Source organism: Achroia grisella, unplaced genomic scaffold (genome assembly GCF_030625045.1).
Source record: "Achroia grisella isolate CSIRO2021 unplaced genomic scaffold, CSIRO_AGI_Agris_v1 utg445, whole genome shotgun sequence".
In the NCBI taxonomy this organism is placed as follows: domain Eukaryota; kingdom Metazoa; phylum Arthropoda; class Insecta; order Lepidoptera; family Pyralidae; genus Achroia; species Achroia grisella.
Window position 1 is genome coordinate 224,655 of NW_026712860.1, and position 13,057 is coordinate 237,711.

The 13,057-nt window shown below is 28.5% G+C and overlaps 1 protein-coding gene across 1 annotated transcript in view; it reads right to left on the reverse strand.

Moving 5' to 3' along the window:
• The window catches only part of LOC131844959 (diuretic hormone class 2), a 75,356-nt gene extending 64,665 nt beyond the window's left edge, over window positions 1-10,691 (reverse strand). The window contains exon 1 of the mRNA XM_059193954.1: window positions 10,611-10,691. The gene's annotated coding sequence lies outside the window, so the exon portion shown is untranslated. The remainder of the gene's footprint in view (window positions 1-10,610) is intronic.
• Window positions 10,692-13,057: the final 2,366 nt, after the last annotated feature.

A 13,057-nucleotide genomic window follows, 5' to 3' on the forward strand; every position in this document is an offset into this window, starting at 1 on the left:
ACATTAGGTTTATAATATTTCTACTTCTTCAATTTGGCAGGTATTGAATTCTCGATTTTACATAAAAGGCTAAATATTGATATTTTGACCTTTGAAGTTGTGAAATGTGATACAAATATACATATATGTATTGTGGATTTACATTTAGAAAAGGTATTTCTATAATAAAACTACCTAAAATATGTTTTTATTATCATTTTATATCCACTTGCTTTCTAATTCGAATCCGTTCAACCGCTTGCGGCCGAAGGAGAATCGAACATTTAAATATTTTACTACAAACATTTCCACATATTACATATTCATAAAATAAATTATTGTTCGTTATAAAAAAAACTACAAGTAATAATTTAAAATTTAAAAGTACAAATTACAAGTTTATGCTGTTTATTCTGAATTCTACAGATTATACATGTACTCATTACCCAATTATTATTCGTATAATTATTCTTAATGATATTAAAGTAACTAAATAAAATATATCAGTCATGGTAGAATATGATATACACAGAAAAAGATTAATATAAGTATGGTATCAGCATGGTAATAATTCTAACAAATACAAAATCCGATTGTTAAATGAACGACTAATGATAAATCAAATAAAAGAAATTCGTTAGAAAGAAAATATTCACTAAAATTTTTATTGAATCGGCTACGAAAACGCTGCTTACACTTAACAAGAAAATATTGTTTTTTTGTAATAAATATACTAGTATATTTTTACAACAAAATTTACTATATGATAACACGGTTATATAATCCCTACGTTCTTAAAAGGTTTTGAAAAATATCTTGAGATAAAGGAGGGGTAGGGTAGTTAAGGCGTCGCGCCGGTTTATAGATTGTATGCAATTTATTTACAAAATGCGCAGATTTTTGTTGAAAAATTCTAAATAACGTTACTAAATTCGGCTTTACCAACGTGTAAGTATTAAAAATAATATAAGTACATGTCTACTCTATTTATCAATGGTTATAGTTAGTATTATGGGTTTATCAAATTTCAGTAAAATTTAATTAAGTATTAATATTATATTGACTACCTATGCACAGACATAATATGTATACTATATTAATATCAAAAGAAAAAGATTTTTAAAATTCTTTAACTGTTTGAAATATAATAATGTCCCAGGATTTTTTATGGATAGCAATGGAAAGGTGCACTCGCTTACGCAGATTACACAGTACAAGATATCTGACGTCATGGTCATCCTATCATCCTCTGCTAGTATAATCCATATACTGTTAGCGTAAGCGGATGCACCTATCCATTTCCATTGCTATCCATAAAAAATCCCTTTCGCTAACATGGGTAATAATGGTAACCCATCTTAGCGAAAGGGAATCGCGTGGAAGTCGACCTGGGGTGGTAAAATACTAACAATTAGACAACTAGTCCCCTAGGTCCCCAATTATTCCAAATTTATATATGTCAATATAATTACATATATCTTAATAATATTATAAACGCGAAAGTTTGTGAGTATGGATGGATGATTGTTTCTTAAAAACTTCTGAACGGATTTTGATGACAGTAATATAGCTTATGCATCGTAATAAAATTTATTGAAGTTTAACGCGGATGAAACCGCGGGCACAGCTAGTGACATAATAAAGTTATGCTCACGGTCAGAACCAAGTCAGGCTGCTAGTTACTACTACTTATGTTATTAAGATAATAACCTTTCATATGATTACCAAAATAAAGTGACAGATGAGTAATGTGATCAAATTGACCACCATGCGGTTCACTCTTAAAACTAATGGTTAAATCATAAAATTCATTTAAAAAAATTTTAAAAATATGTACAAGATCACTATACCAATAATCTTTAAACATTATTTTGATAGTTACATAATACCGCATAAGCATTTGTAATTTATATTAATTACTATTAAAATACGCTTATAATTATACATAGCTATAAAGATCACAATATCTGAGCATTTAAAACGACTTACCAAAGTAATTTAGCAATTTAAAAGATAATTAGCAAATTAAAGCCGAAGCCAAAGACTTAGAAACAGTTATTAAGAACTAATTAATCTCCACGTATGCGGGGGAAAAGGTTAGTTATCCATGGACTACACTTGGCAATAGTGTGCGCTTATTAACAAAGTTTTTAAAAACTTCTTTCTAACGGATAAATGGTATAATCTAAAGGCAGATAAGTGGTATTACAGTAAAATTACTGGAGACCTGGGGGTTATTAGGGGCGACCGCTTACCAGTTCTCTACAAATCTGTATTTTAGCGTAGAATTTTACATGCCTCAAAGGCATGCATCACTTTATATTACGTATATTTTTGTGACGAAAAATGAATATATTATTATTAAAAAAATACTATTATAGTAAAATTAATTATTAAAGTAATGTGATTAAAATATGTATGATTAGAAGTAGTATTAATAGAGATAAGGAGACTGTAAAAAGTCATCTGCGTGGATCAGACTTGCCTATTTTAGCCGTCAATAATGCAAATTTCAAAAATTACTGGATTCGTGACATTTTATCTCAGTCCTGTGTAATAATAATACACGCTACATATTAACAAAGTAAAAGGCTTAAATGTTTTGAAATTTAACTGAAGGATCACTGAATGGTTACAACAAACAGAGACCACATAGAGACAAGAAATTAATACCACGAAAAAAAAATATTTTTTCATTAATCCGAAGATTAAATCTATATACTACTCATACTGCATAAATATTGATGCAATATTGTCATCAATAATATTGTTAATAGAATAACTGTGAGTGGCATAATTCGTGTACAAATTACACGGGGGACATGTCAGTTTCATGCATGTTAATACTATCTACCAAAACTATGGATTTGGTATGGTGTAACAGTTATCAAACGTAAGATATATAGATTACTTATTTATTGCCAACATAACAACTAAGTACAACCTCAATGAGGTGCATCTATACAGCGCTGGTTTCCAGACAACCCCCATTACACATTAAAAAAAACTTAAGACTCATGGTGATGAGGAAATAGCTTCGATGGCAATTAATTTCTAAAGGCATCGGTATTACAAATTAATTAATATGAGTTATTCATATAAGTAACAATAATAACCGATATTAATTAGTTTGTAAATTAGATGCTTATATGTATTTTCTAAATTTGTAACTATAAAATTAGCCGTTAAGACGCCAACATATAACAACGAAATAAAAAAAATACATATTTGTAAGTATTAACATTTTTTTTAATGTAGTGATATATTCAATGTAAGTTCAAAGGAAGCTCTACAATAAAATCTATTACTGTTATTCCTTCTCAGCAATCATATTGAGAATAACATTTCATTATTTTAACGAGTGATATGAGCGAAACGCAAGGAATTTATTTCAAAAGTCGATATATATAATAATATATGTAACAAAGAGGAAAACAAAACATTATAAGAGAAGTAGAAATACATTAAAAATACAATATTGAATATACAAAGGGGTGCTTCATGTACAATTTTATTACCCACACAAAACTCGTTGTTACATGACGTTTTCATGACGTTTTTTCTTTTAACTGAATAATAAAAAACTATTATAATAAAAAAAGTAAAGTGTTACAGTAACACTTTCTGTTTTTTTTTCGATATAATAAGTTTACAAAAGTAATACTTTTATTTTTGTTTTATAAATCGAAACCATTAAATATCTCTCTAGCTGGTATTCTAAGTTACTTTTCAACTCACTAACTAAATTATCAGTAAGTCTTTTTGTGAATTAGCGAGAATAGAAATTGGACCCTATGACAACGTAAAATAAAAGATAACAACATGTGAAAAGTAAATTGTATTTCTCAGTTTCAAAATATACAACGTTTATCTTTTACATTTATCACCGAAGCGAGTAGCAAGGGAATTCACGACGAGACAAACAAAATCAAGAACTGTTTAAAGTGCATGAATATTGAAACGAGTGTGTATTTCGGGGATAAACAAAGATTGACATACGAGGAATGAAGTTAGAGTCAAATTGACAAAATGGTAATAACTAATTAACGTCAAAAGGCGAAAGCAATATTTATAAATGTTGATAGGAACGATGAATAATATTCTTTCACATTAAAGACATATTTCATCATTTACTGGCATTCTTACCTTCCACTTCCATTTAGTTTCATACCAGTTGGCAATTTAAAAATAACACTTTATCCAATTTCATGTCACAGTATTTATTATCGAAGTCCTACGAAACTACTTAACCAACTATTATAAATTTATACTATAGGTGCATATTTGGTAGATATAAGAAGTAGGCTAGATATCTAGTAGGTTAGTAGAATTTTTATACCCCTTAGTGATAAAGGTGGATTTTAATGAGTGCTTAAATACTGGATAATATTTTTTTGTAAATATAATAAAAGTATCGCTTACGGTCCGTTAAGACGTAGGCCTGCTAGAAATTGATACCCGTCGCCAATATATAGTTAAAATATAAAGCAACACTACAGGTAGCGTCGAATTAATTGAGAAGCCCTTGTACAATTTCGTTCCATTAGAAAAGCCATTAAAACAATTTTATAAAAGATTTATACATATTCAGTGAATATTTGATCACAGAGATCTAGATTATGAATATTTCACAACGGAATACTGGTTGAAGAGTACAATATGATTTATAATTACATTTTGCCTGTTGCAATATATTTATAATATCAATCCTACAAAGCCGTCCCACAACGTTATGGATGTGAAAATTAGCGACGAATTTTGTATATTTGTAATTAGTCAGTGTTCAAAAATGTTTGAATTATAAATCCTGTTGAATGTAGCTACATCTACTAAATAGTAAACGTAACTTATACATTATTATTATGATATCAAACTAATATAATCCTTGACATAGAAATGATACACGAAAAAGATTGTTCATTACTAAAATCGAATCTTATTTTCTTTGCGATTTATTTCCTTTAAGTTTTCTTTTAGTCATCATATCTTAAATATTTATATTATTTAAAAAAATGGTACCTCTAAAATTATATTATATTTAGTAAAGTAATGATTTCTTTATTAAAATATGTATATCATATATTATCATGGACCACCAGTTTTAAGTTGAAAATTAACACAAATACCTATATCAGTTTTTTATACTTTAAAAGTCATGTTAAAAACTATTTATTTAGTTGAAATACCTAGATGGCTAAAACAAAGTGTAGCTATTTATCAAGAGCATAATAAAGTTTGAAATATCCGAGCCTTTTTGTCTGGACGTGCTACTTACAGAGTATTTCGTGACTGAAGCAAGGTATCATTACTGCACAATTTATCTTCTCCTTTTCTTATTTATTGTTATTAAAGGTATTAACTCAGTGTTGCTAGACTATCGTGACAACGAACACTTATTATTTTTAAAAATTTGCAGTTGTACACATCACTAATATATTTTGATAACCGTGTCTTATCACAAATAGTTCTATGGGTAAGTAAGGTATTTACGTCACTTGACGTTTCGACTAGGTTGCTCTAGTCTAATCACAAGCTGCCTGGAGTACAGCTTTGTATACGAATGTAATGTGCCAGCAGTATATTCAACTATCGTTACTTGATTATCCAACAAAAAATCGCGACATAGGAATTTCATTAAAACTAATAATATAAAGCTATTTTGTTCCAATATAATCATAGTTAAAACATTTATAAATTCAGTAATTCAATAAATACATTTCTACCGCCTATTTGTTTGATTGATTTGCTAAGCACTATTTCGTTCGTTAATATATTGTTTTTTGTTTATAATTTTATAGACTTACTACAATTATACTATTTACAACATTATGACGTATTTTACATAAGCATTTTTATCAATAATAATTTCTAAGATGATAATTTTAAGGTATTAACAAGTGTTTTGGTATAGTCAGTCACATAGATTACATTACATTTAACTATTACATTATAAAATAAATATGTTAAAATAATAATATTTATAAAAGTTTGTTACATTTTTTGTATGGTAGAAACGTAGGTGACAAATAAACATACGGCCCATCTGATGGTAATCGTAGCGTATACTGTTATGCCATCTTGTGAACATATTTCGTACAAGAAATAGTATAAACATGAGACTGTTAAAACAAAACAAATCTTATAACCCCAGAAATTTCTATTATAATTTACATATTTTTTTCAATGATGAAAGCCGATATTCAAAGTTTCGTATGTAAGTAATACTTTATGCTGGAAACTTTGTATGTGCGTTCGAATATTTTATGCATTATTATTATTAAATAAGTAAATTATTCAATGGCATAAGTTGAAACAAATTTTTAGTTTTGTTTTTATGTATTAGCAAACATGTGATTGTTTCAACAGATAGATAGTGATTATCATCGCTTATATATCTACAAGATTACCACCAGGGCCACGTCACCATGATGTCGATGGTATCCCTCGTGAATTGCCATTCTCAAAAACTATAATATTATACTGTCGCACCCCATAATTTCACTGACATACATATTACACCTTACATCTCAAACACAGCTTACAAAAGAAGCTGTTTGGTTAAATATGTGTGATAGAGGTACCCATGCCATCGATTTTGTATACAGTTTACCCAAGGGTAGTACTAGTTAGACTTATGCAATCATCATCATCACCATCATCTGCTTCCTTATCCAGTTATTTGAGGTCTTCTATTCATCCCTGTTAGGCAACCTATACGTATAGTAACAATACAACTAATCTATACAGCAGTAACCTGTCTGTAAAGTTATATGAATGAACTAAATTTATTATTGGGCGATTTTATTGCAATGTAATAGGATCCAAAATAATGATTGTTGTAATTTTTGTCTATTTATCCGTGCGTTTATGTGCGATTACGTGCTATTTCCATTAATATATTATGCCAAGCTTCACTTAAAGTAGTGTTTCATTTATTCTAGTCATTTAAAAACTAAACAGTTATACAAACAGGACATGACGGGCTCAGTTAGTGTACGATAGAGGCCTCAAAAGTCAACGCGTTCTCAAAAACATCAAATGATCAATCTCACTTCATCAGCTACTATGCACGTAACTCGGAGGTCACGTTTTCAGGTCTCAAGGGTTCTACCCGGTTTCTTTCTGAGGACGCTCAGACGCGAGTAATAGAAAATTTCTTAACTCAATTTGTCTATTGCGGACGTAAGAATGGAGACACAAAATATTGCTCAACTAATGAACGCTTGGGGAGAATGTGTGCAGTTACGAGAATTGTTGCACCGTATAAACTTTAGAGAGGTTCCTAAAGGTTTTAGGAACCGGTTTCGCTATGATAGATTTTCTGAGCTTAACACACCGGACTTAAAACGGATATATATTTTAAAAATAAAATACATCCTTCATACACACATCCACAGCTACTCACTAAACTAGGAGCTAGCTATGAAATCGGTGAAACGATTTTTAAAAACTTTTTTAACTCTACTGTACTCTTCAATTCATTCATTAGAATCTACCGTATCGTATAATCTAGTTTTTAAATAATTCTTTATTATTATAATATTAGTTTGTATTTGTTTGAATCTTAAAAAATGTCGCAAGCGCAGACATTGTCATTATCAGTGTTACTGCTTAAGTACAAAGTGCTTAAAACATTTTCAATGTTTATGTGATACGAAATAAAGTAATTTCATCATTTTTGTTATAATATTTACTTTGAAAATGTATTTCGTAAAAATATAAGAAACACAGAAGAGACGCAATAAGATCCATCGCTTAGAATACCAAATGATACAATTAAATTACGTTATACTTGAGAACCACATATTATATGAGATTTATTTCATAGAATTAATGAACCTAGCAAATTACTGCTCCAAACATAATAAATAACATGTATACATAAACACAGTAAGTAATCAGGTTTCTAATATACACTCCTAGGCTATTTCTTTACGAAGCTCAAAAAATACTTTTTATTTTACTCAAATGGGTAAATACCTAGTAGTATATATACTACTACTAGGTATTTACCTAGTATATGATTACAAAATTGCCTTTCAATTAAAAAAATATATATAAAATTTGAGGTTAGGTCGTTGTTGAATCGACTCAATTAATTTAATTAATTAATTAGATGAGTGAGTCTACTCAAAAATTATTTTAGTCATTGATACGATGTCAACATTATTTATATAAAATACATACAATATTATTATGAGAATGAAATAACAAAAACTTTTTATAAAATAAATTTTAATTATTATAATTGCAGTAATTTATTTATTATCTCATATTTAATTATACCAAATAATATTTGATTACCAAACCTTCCTCAAAAATCAGTATGTTGATGGATGAAATCCTTTCAGAAGCTTTTGAGATTATCAGGAATTATACAGAGAGACGCGGCTTTGTTATACATGGTGATATGTGATACATTTTCATTTATTTAATTTTAATATGTATAGATAAGTAATATATATTTAATGAAATAAAATATATACTTAATAGATATGGTTTTAATAATATAGTCATTATCATCCTATATTAAATATTATACATTTTTAGAAAATTTGCTTGTAGTAAACTGTGTCTTTTATATTTTTTCGGATAATCAATATCGTTAAAAATGTTTAGTGTCGGTCAATGTCAAACTAAAGTATAACCATAGACTGCGACCCTTTCATTATTTTTCGTTACAATTATTATCTATTCCCTACTAATTACAATTTTGTAGTGAACATTAATTTAGACTTAGTATAGGTTATTTAATCATTAGAACATATGTTAAAATATGAGGTATATACATTACGAATACATTCTTTTATTTTTCGTTTTTATTATCTTCAAAAGTATATTAACAGGTAGCTTAAAATACTACTAAAACTATTTTATAATAATCAATTAATAATAATAATAAATGTGGAAAAAAAACCAGCAAAAGCTGAGAGAATGAGAGATAATAATAATAATAAATTTATAATATCTAATCTAAAAATTATTACCGAATAGTCCGTCGGTACGAGTTCGATGTACACACATAATCTTGTAATATTATATGCCTGATACGGATATATACATACTTATATATTCTTTTATGTTGTAGGAAAACTTCCAACATATTTAGTTTGTTCATCTATCCTGCTTATTTAAGACATTACTGTCACTGTGGTTACTTACAACTTAATATGAAAAAATATTTCGGCTTCTTGTCTTGCACATCTTTCATTTTATTCTCAATTTAGTGATGTCATATACATGTATGATACATATCATTCAAACTTTGAATATATATTTATGTAGTTAGAATAGTTATATAGTTAGAAGTTGACAGGCCAGATGGTAAGTGGTAACCGTCGCCTATATACATGATCAGCATCTGGTTATCATGTGATACCACTTATGGGTTACCATTCTCGTCGACTAAGATGTTATGCCTCCATATTCTGTAATTTTACTATCTTATCTCCGCCCTTCCGCTGTAACACAGCTTACAAAGGATGAAGCTTGTCGATTGAAATAGATAAGACTGAGGTACCCACTAGATAGACTTCTTGTAAACTCTACTTCGGTAAAATTCTAATATAAATACTCGTACCTAAAGGTGTAAGATAGTATATCCTTGTATTATAACTAAATCTTTATTTCGAATGTGCTCGTAGAATTACGAAATCACTATTCAAAAGTGCTTTTTAAGTTTATTTTAATAAGGATTACTTCTATTTCTATTTTAACTGCTGTTTGCATTGCAGGCATAAATTAACATAATTAAATTGACGTTTTAGTATCTCATGCTGGGAAATACAGAACATTAAATGGACATTATCAGTTTCATTAACGTCATTACGTACTTTATTAAAATTAAAAAGATCATATCCTGTCAATATTGATTCATTTGTTAGATTAAATCATTTTCCCTATTATGACGATTCAGAGAAGATGTTTTGTTTCTTTTTTAATAGCAATTTGTAAAGTTATAATTCCAAAAATTTCGTATTAGAAACTCTGAAGAAAAGGAGTTTACGAACTACTTAAAGAAGATTATGTCCTTTGCTCTTTCAAGCAAAAAAGGAATGCTTTGTTTGTATTTTTTTACATTGAGTTCACACTTCCGGAGATCAGAAAATTAATGTCAAACTAAATAATATACCTATATTTTTTTAGTTTTCCGTATAGCAAGTTTTATGTATTATATAGTAACATTTAATGGTACGACCATTGAAATTGACATATATTAATGTATTAACACATTGTTATTTCATAGATACTGAATAATTCTTTTTTTTATAATTTGTTATTTACTTACTTTTAATAGATATTAATTATATAAATATATTTTTTTATAATATTACTATTCTATAATTAAATAAGTTTATTATTTTATTTCTTTCTAATATTTTTTAAATGTTATGTGTTATGCAATATATATGCTATTTAAAAATTAATTAATATTAAACAAATTAAAACCTTGAACAATTTATAATAATTAAATTATATTTATTTATATTTTATTCACGAAAGGAATAAATTTCATTATTTGAGTATTTTTTGTATCTATATATTTTTTTTAGTACGAAACGCTTCGCATGTTATAAAAGTGGAGCGAAATTACACGGAACGGCAAGTTTAATAATGCTTATAAAACTTACCTGTAGTTGTGAAACTGTACGGGTAACAGCAGCGCTCGCGACCGTCGGCAACAAGTGTTGTGCCGCCCTGCCGTCCGTGGCTTTATATACGCCGTTAGCGCCGCCGCCCTATGCCGCCCACCGCCCTAATCGGACCCCGCATACGACTAACATAGTTTGCATTTCAATTTTACGAATCATAATTAGGCATCTCAATTTTTCTTATATTTAATATTTTATGAGTCATTTATTTATTAATGTCACAAAAAATGACAATGTTTTCTTGTGGTATTTCGTTTTTGATGTTATATATGTATATGGTATGTTAATTTTATTTATTAGCTAACTATCCGTCCCGGTATCCGACAGGGACATATATATAAATATAGAGCTGTATATATATATCTTAAAGTATTTAACTGATTTTTTGGCTTTATATTTTTTAAATATAGATAAGATGCTAGTAGATGCTGGCGAGTTTCATAAAGCTCAAAGTAAAGTCTCTCTAGTAAAACTCAAGTTGCAAAGATATTATTTTATAAGAAACAGCTGTACAATTAATATATATAAACCTTAACTTTGATTTAAGTTTAATATTAATAACATAGTTCAACAAGGGTTGGCATTTTAGTAACAGGATGTGTCTTGAATGACAGTAACATTCAAGCATTGCGGTTCGCTCTTACCATTAGGATGGCCGTCCATCAGTGGACTGACTGACTGATTTTCATGATGATGGTGATCATGATGAAAAGTTCGTATTTGATAATGAAAGTGACAAATATACGTATTTAAGTATACGTAATATATCACATAAATGTTTGCTTAAAGTATACTGTTGATTATACAAATATAATGTTAGTAGTTAGTAGATATAGTTTTTTTTTTTATTTATTATGTATCTGAAACAATAAATAAACTATTTCGTATTCTATCATGATCTGTAATTTATGTTTGTAATAACATGGAATTAAACCTTATTTAACTATCGAAGTCTCTCAGTCATCACTTTCTTTCTTGTATTTGTATGAGTTTTTTATGGATAGGATGGCCAGTGGTTTTCACATATAACCTTCCGGAATTTACGAAAAATATTAAAATATGTTACCAAATGTTCATATTTACATTAGGTAAGATAAAAAAGAATATATCATTATTTCATATATCTAAAGAGAAAAATTATCTCTAAGAGAGGTTTTAGGGAAAATAAACACATGAATATTCACAACAATCCAGTGTAAAAGTCATCCAATACACCGAACCTATCTTATCAGAACAACACCGTATCCACGTTACGTTACTGAAATCGAAGACAGTAAGCTGAGAGTAAAAGCATTGAAGTCGTACTATGACCGATTGTAAAGGATTTAAAAGGTTATGTCTGGTTAGGAATGAATTAAGTTTTTGTGGACTAAACGTTCAAATTGAAATGTAGGACGATAATCCGAATTATTGAAATAGTATGTTGTTTGTTTCCTTATGTGTACATACATAACCTAATATTGTCCAATATATTTTGTACAAAAGATATATAATAATTTTTTAGGTACATATACTCATAACTGTATTCACAAATGGGGTAGTCAAAAGCATTTTTAACTGTCGACGATGTTATGCAGGGAACATTTGAATCCAACGAATTTTAATTTGGTTTCTTATTATTATACAGTTAGACTCAAATTTAAATTGGTATATCATATTTTTGGTATTACTGTTTCAGTATTACGAACTTTGAGGTCATTTAATCGATAAATTGGTGTAACAATAAAACATATTATATTTCTTAGAGTCCGAAAAGTTCTATATAAATCGATTTAATTTAAAAAAATGTAAACTATTATTTAATAATTATCAGAAACTTCTGTATTAGGAATATATTAAAATTTCGAATTCATTTAAATTATCTGATTTAAATTATAAAGATTTCGAAGCAGACAGAGAGAGCCAAGTTGTCTCTATTCTTACTTCAGCTACTTTCATAATTCCCCTCGATGTTAGTTTCGGAGACACTTAAAATTTCTCACAGTGAGCACATTAAGTTCACGAAAGGTCATCCAATGCTTCCTTGATATTTACGTCATTTCATTTTTATATGATATCAGCATCAATCATTCATTTCACATGCTTTCCGTATGCTCAAACTCACGTATCATAGTACAGTCATTAGTACCTTCTCATTTTACGAGTAATATCGACCCTTTCCAATATATTCGCACATGTATTGCGAATATAATATGCCTGATTTAATTCAGAGAATCCTGCACTTTTTTGTACTTCAATTTTATTATACGTAATAATATATATCTACGTACAATTTGTACGCAATTGGAATATATTATATAATAACATAACAAGTTGACTATGTACGATGGTAAGTGGTAATTGGTGTCTATATACATAAATAGCACTATGATCATCATGTGACACCCGTGGTACCATTCATGCATTGTCATTCGAGAGGACTAGGA